This window comes from Ochotona curzoniae, unplaced genomic scaffold (genome assembly GCF_017591425.1).
Source record: "Ochotona curzoniae isolate NIBS_2020 unplaced genomic scaffold, NIBS_Ocur_1.0 contig_3819, whole genome shotgun sequence".
Lineage (NCBI taxonomy): Eukaryota > Metazoa > Chordata > Mammalia > Lagomorpha > Ochotonidae > Ochotona > Ochotona curzoniae.
The window spans coordinates 10,470,434-10,477,698 of record NW_024466004.1 but is presented as its reverse complement, the minus strand read 5'-3'; positions in this window follow the sequence as shown (position 1 = coordinate 10,477,698).

Here is a 7,265-nt window from a genome sequence, read left to right as displayed (position 1 = left end):
CTGCCTCAGTCTAATTGGTTGGCTTGAAAGTCACACACCCATACCCAGAACAATCACTGGCAAAAGGAAAAAGAAGGACTGTAATTAGACTATGAGAGTTATATCCATCTCCTGACACAAGAAGGAACTGAGGTTCTTAGCACAATGGAAGGGGACCAGGCTTTTGGTGATCAGCACCTCTTCTCCACAACTCTCAGGTTCCCATTCATCTGCCTATCCACCTAACAGACCACTTCCCTGTCGATGGCCCAATTCATCCTGTCCCTTGCAGCACCCTCCTATAGCCAGCTAGTCTCCTCATTATTTGACACCCCTGCCATGTTCAGACCTACTTCTGCTTTCTCCTTAATGCTCCCTTTGTTCACTATGCCAGTCCAGTAACAATACGTAGACATCCCTAGTGAATGCAGTCTCCACCAATATCACCTCTGTGTAAATTCAAAAGCAATTGTTACGATACTCAGAGGTGATCCTGAGCGGTAGTTAAAGGAACAGAGTCTAGATCCACTCTGATACAGCTGGAATCTTGCCTGAATTACCTTCAAGAAGTGTGAGCTTAGGAAAGTTACATGACCTTTCTGGGCCTCTATCCTTATCTATAAAAATGGAGTGAGAGGCTAGTACAGTAGCAAGTGGGTAAAGCCATAGCCTGCAGTGCTGGCATCCCATATGGGTACCAGTTCAAGTCCCAGCTGCTACACTTCGCAACCAGCTACCTACTGATGACCTGGGGAAGCAGAGAAAAAGAGCCCAAGTTTTGAGCCTCTGTGCACATATGTAACACTCAAACGAATCTCCCAGCCCACAACCAGCTATTAAGGCCATCTGGGGAGTAAACTAGCAGGTGGAAGATCTCTCTCTGTCTCTCTCAGGGTGTGTGTGTGTATGTGTGTGTTCCTCTCCTTCTCTGTAACTCTGTTTTGTAAATAACTAACTAACTAAATAAATATTTTTAAAATAATGGGGTGAACAATGACTCTACCTTATAGGACTCTGGTAAAGGCTAAACAGATTAATGTCAAATGACTCGCTTTGTTATTAAGCTATTCATTTCACTATCTCTAGATGATAAGACTGAAGGCCAATACATACATCTGTCAAATTATGTGATACTTTAGGACATGAAGGGTTGCAGAGTTTTAAAGTGATTTTTTTCAAGATTATTAGTAGGCACTTACATATTACAGGCATGTCATTGAGGCATGGTTGTTTTGTGAAAGTGTCACAGATGCTCTTGATAAAACTGTGAAAAATTTCCACAGTCACTGGGCCAGGGCTTCTCAAAACACAAAACTTCACCATTATCAGAATCCTCTGGGAACTTTGAAAAATTATGATTTTTTTTAAAGATTTATTTATTTTTATTGCAAAGTCAGATATACAAAGAGAAGGAGAGACAGAGAGGAATATCTTCCATCCAACAATTCACTCCCCAAATGGCCACAATAGCCAAAGCTGAGCCGATCCAAAGCCAGGAGCCAGGAGCCTCTTCCAGGTCTCCCATGTGGGTCCAAGGTCCCAAGGACTCGGGTCATCCTCAAATGCTTTCCCAGGTCACAAGGAGGGAACTAGACAGGAAGTGGGGCTGCCGGGATAGAACCGGCGCCCATATGGGATTGCGGCGCATGCAAGGCAAGGACTTAAGCTGATAGGCTACTGTACCTGGCCCAAGTGATGATTCTTGTGAGGGGAGTGTGACATTGTGGTTCAGCATTTTGAGCTTCCCCAGTACAGCTGCATCCTATGTCGGCTGAAGTGTCTGGAATTGAGTCCCATCTCCCTTTAGCTTTCCGCTGATGCATAACTTGGGAGGTTGAAGGTAATGGCTCAAGAACTTGGGTCGTGCCACCTCAAGGCCCAGATTGAGTCCCAGGCTCCTAGTGTCATTCTGAGTTGTCAGGCCCCAACTGTTGTGGACACCTGAGGAGTGAATCGTACTCTATCCCTCTCTCTGCCTCCTTGACTCTGCCATTCACACAAACTGCACAATCACGATTCCTGGGCTTTGTTTGAGACCCACTGAATCAGGCTGTCTAAATGCAAAGCTCAAATCTGGTGTTTGAACCAATTGCTTAGATGATCAATATAAGCATTTGTCCTCATTGCTGAAGTGGCTGTCACTTCTTTCAGACACAAGGTTCACATGGACAGTGCCTAGGAGAGGGAGAAGGACACCTCTAAGGATCAAACCTGACTTCTGTGGTGTCGTGACCCAGATTCAGGCAGAAGAGCACGTGGCCAAAGAAGCTTTGACCCTATTCAGTCACCATGCATCAGAACCTGCAGGGTTTTTGAGATGGAAAGGTTTGGCCAAAGCTTTGGATTTTCTTGAAGAACTTGGCTGAAGGATGAGATAAGCTAGGCAGGGCCCATTTTCTTGAGATTCACCTATCACTCAGCTCTCAAAGTGGGCATTTCCCCCAGGGACTAATTTTGTTTAAAATGCTACTGGAGAAGCTAAGACTGAGGCACAAGTAAAATAAAAGGCCTCAGTAGTAGATTTCTGTTGCTATGAGATAAGTTGCCACAGACTTAGAGGATTATGACAACACACATTTTTGAGCTCACAGTTTCTGTGAACCACAAGTTGAGGCATAGTCAGTTGGGTTCTCTACATGAGGATCCTCATACAGCTGCATTTAAGCTGACACTGAAGACTCATGCCAAGGGCTGCCCAGGGGAGAACTGGCTTTCTGGCATAGATGGCTGTGGGAAACATGCAGTTCCTTATGAGTTATTGATGTGAATTGCTTCTCTCAGGTTGCTGCCATACTGTGGGGCTCTCCAACATGGCAATTTACTTCACCAAAGCCAGCTGAGGCGTCCACTAGTGAGGAACAAGGAATAATCCACATAACTTATCCATGTAACTTAATCACAAAACCTAACCCCTACCATATTCCATTGATTAGAGGAAAAGTGATTCAAGGAAGGCATGACACAGAAGGTGAATATCAGGACTTGGGGAGCATGGAAATCATCTTAGAAACTGCCTGGCACAAACCTTGACAGAGTTCTGTGTTCACCAAAGGAATTGAAGGCATTGAAGAGAAATCTGGGAGGTGCATACATCACATGGGCAGGATCACGATCACCATGGTGTATTGGCTCTCAAATCACTCATTTGCCATAGTCACCTCACTTTTTTTTTTTTTAAGAATTGATCATAATTTGGTAGTTTCCTAACACAGGTCGTGAATACAAAAGGCGGCAATCCTAAAGACCTGTTTTTAGTTCAAAAGGAGAGGTAAATCATTACAGTGCCTGTTCTGAAATTCTATTGCCCAAATCCTCACTGAGGTTGCCTCTGGGAGCCAAAGCACAAGTTCTCCCACAGACTCCCAGGAAACACAAGTGGGGCATCCCAGGAAGGGTAACGTTGTGTTTTGACATTTGAAGGCCAGTTCAGGACAGGTACCTGCTCTTGGAGGCAGGATGATGAGAGCAGTGCTGTCCAAGTCTCACAGGGGGTTGAAAGGAACCCTGCAGCTCTGAGAATGGAGACAGGCTGTGGCAGAACGTGGTGCAAGCATGCATTGCCAAAGGAACATTCTCTACCAACACTTCCGTCTGGGGTAGACTCGAGTTTTACCCAATAAAAAAAATGGTCAAAAATGGCACTTGATAAAGTATGAATTCTTTTAACCAACAAACACCTTCACCTTTAAAGATTATAAATGCAAAACTAAGTAACAGAAATGGGATCCTTAAATGGTTTTATGAATCCAACTAACTTTCACTGAGTGCCTACGCTATGCAAAGCCTGCAAAGCCTGCAAGCCCTGTCCTTCCTCCTGTGCAACTTGTCTTGTGACAGCAGCAGGATAGCTCCACGCCCCCCTTGTAATACATGGGAAGAATCATTGTACAGTTAGCATGGGAGCCCTGCCAAGAGGGATAAAATATGACTCCAATCTTTGCATGGAGCACTCTGTGAGTGAACAATGAAAGAAGCCAAGCTGAAGTTTATAAAGTGGGAGCCTCAGTGAAAAGCACTTTGTGGAAAAACAGCAGGGCCCAGTGGCTTGGAAGCAGCCTTTGATAATGACGCTGAAGGGCTTCTCCTTTTGGAGATTGTAACCTGGTCCCTGAACTCCAATTAGTGTGGGAGAAGCTAAGCTGCAGAGAGAAACAAAGCATCATTTGAAAGGATGACTGATGCTTGCCTGCAAGTACCAGTGCCAGGCTCACTCTGGGCCAAAGGGGATGAGTGCTCAGGCTCCAGAGAAAAGTCAACTGCTCTAAGTTGTCCAAAAACACATGGGGAGAGGAAGACAGAGTTGAATGTCAGCCCAAGCTGCCTAATTTTTGTATTTTAAGGCTCTGGCCCTCCTGATTAACACACAGGTATTTAGTTACTCAAACATTGTAAATCAGAACCACACAGAGAAGCAAGCATTTGGCACAACAGTTAAGATGGCCACATCTCATATTGAAGTGCCTGAGTGAATCCCGACTCTACTCCTGATCTCAACTTCCTGCTAATGCACAGCAGGTAATATACCACATATCTGGATATTTTTCACCTATGTGGGAGACATGGATTGAGTTCACAGTTTCTAGATTTAGCTTGGCCCAATCCTTGCTCTTATTTCAGGCATTTGGAGAGTGAAGACACAAATAAGAGTGGTTTCTCTCTCTCCTTCTCTCCCTCTCTGTCTCTTTTCCATTTAAATAAAAATTGAACCTAAAATATCTATTCATTGAAAATACACATATTATAGTATACATACGTGGAAGAGCAAACCAACCTTCCCCACTCCTCACCTCTGGACAAAGGAAAGACACTCGCCGACAACTCCAGCCTTCACAAGGTGGATTTTTCTTACTTAGAACAATCAATCAGCAACTAGGTAAAACCAACCAGCTTGGCTCTTCTGTCTAGGAAGTTTCATAGTAGCCCTTTTCATTCATCATAAGAAATTTGGTTTCCACCATTAAACTTGATTAAAGAACATACCAATAACTGGCCATGTCAATTACTCCAGGAACCAAAGGGAGAAAACTTCAACATGAGAAGCCTGCTTCCACCCTGACATCTGGATAAGCTGAGTATCAAGGGATGTATTGGGTAGAGCTGTCTGTCTCTCTTCTTTCCAGGACTCTAGGAATTACAGTTATTTACCTGAAAAACCCTATATAAGCAAGCATCTCCCCCACTTATGCTCTGTCTTTTCCATCCTTTATGGATGAACCTGAAAGAGTTTGGTTCAACCCAGGAGAAGTGCTGAGGCAGGCAGACACTCAGCAAGAATTATAGGTTCAACATATTAGCCAGAGATGTGTATCTAACACTACAATAGAAAAGTCTAACTTTTACCTATGTAGGATGAGATAATCCTCAGATAGACTTAATGTTGCTGTTTTGGTTGTGAACAAATGCAAAGATCTTTTTTCTGGATGTGGTATAGTGGTTCAACAGGCTAATCCTTCACCTGTAGTGCTGGCATCCCACATGAGCACTGGTTTGTGTCCCGGCTGTTCTACTTCTAATTCAGTTCCCTGCTTACAACCTGTCAAAGCAATGGAAGATGGATTCCTGAACCCACAGGGGAGACCTGGAGGAAACTATTGGCTCTTAGCTTTATATTGGTCCAGCTCCAGCTGTTGCAGCCATTTGGGGAGTGAACCAGCAGATGGAAGTTCTTTCTCTCTTCTCTTTCTCCCATCTCCTTTATTCTGTTTAAAATAAGTGCATAAATATCTTTAGGAAAACAAATTAGTAAATTATCAGTAATATTTTTAAGAAATAGCACACAGAACCTCTCAAAAGTACATTAATTAAATACATATATAATAAGACAGAAATTGTCATGACTGGTCTGCAATCATGTCAAAATCACATTTTAAAAAATCAGAAGCATAAAAAATGCCATCCCCAATGTCCCTACCCTGCATTTAAATATTTTTTTCACTTTGCTTCTACTGTGTCTTCAAATTTATGCCAGCTCCTAGAAACCATTAATTCCAATGAGGAGAGCCCAACCCAGGGGATTTGACCTAGACTGGTGTCTAGGTTTGCATCCAGCTCCTTGGTGGCATCTCAGAGTCAGCTCAGGCTTTGGAGCCAGTATGACAGAAAGGTTCCACGAGAAACAGCTGAATGTCAGCACTCAGTGCCTAATAAGTCTTGCATGTAGGATGAATCCCCAAGTCCAGGGAGGGAAAATCTGAAACCCAATAGAACCGTAGAGACTGTGAGACTCGGACCGTAGAGCTAAACTCGGGGCCAAATGAGGTGGGATGGAAGGTCTTGTTTAGAGGCAGGATAAGGTGTGTTTCTGAGAGCTAGTCCTGTCACATCCAACCGACATGTTGAATGATGTGTGTACATGGGGCTGAGGAGAGAGAGAGCAGTCACCTGACTTCCTGTGACTGTACCCACTGCTGCTTTGGTTTTTCTTTAAAGATTTATTTATTATTGTTGTTATTTCATTGGAAAGTCAGATTTACAGAGAGAAGTAGAGACACAGAAAAACATCTTACATCTGCTGGGTCACCCCACAAATGGCCGCAATGGTTTTGGCTGAGCCAATCTGACGCCAGGAGCTTCTTCTAGGTCTCCTATGTGGGCGCAAGGTCCCAAGACTTTGGGCCATCCTACACTGCATTTCCAGGTCATAAGCAAGGAGCTGGATGGGAAGTAGAGCAGCCAGGACATGAACTGGTACCAAATGGCATGCTGGTGCTGCAAAGCAGAGGATTAGCCAGTTGAGTCATTATGCCAGCCTCTATTTCTCTTAAGTTTTTCATTTCTATCCTGTTTTTAATATTTGTGATCTTTACACCAACAGAGAACAATGACATAGGCACACATGACACAATAGACTATGTTAGACTGGTACAACATTATGGTTTGTGTTGTTAAACGAATGTAAGACTTACCTCCCTGCCCCCAAATTGTTTTTCCACACACTGAAGTCAGAATTGTCAGGGTGGCCAGATGTGATGCGTGAGTGAATACTGGGAGGAGTGGATACAAAGACAGAAGCCACATCAACTTGAAGTCCCTTCCAATACCTTGATGTGACCCTTATGACCTGGACAAAGCTCCTGCAAGATGGGTAGGGCAATAGAAAAGAGGAACCTCTGGATGTTGGAAAAGGCAATGTGGAGATCCTGTATTAACATTCATTCAACTCAGGAATCAAGAAAGAAAGTCATTTCCCTAAGTGACAATGAAGAAGGAGCAAAGCCAGGATCCCAGGCAGGTGAACCGGCTCCCATCCCAGATTCTTTCTCCATGTTCCTCTGCCTTGGTACCAT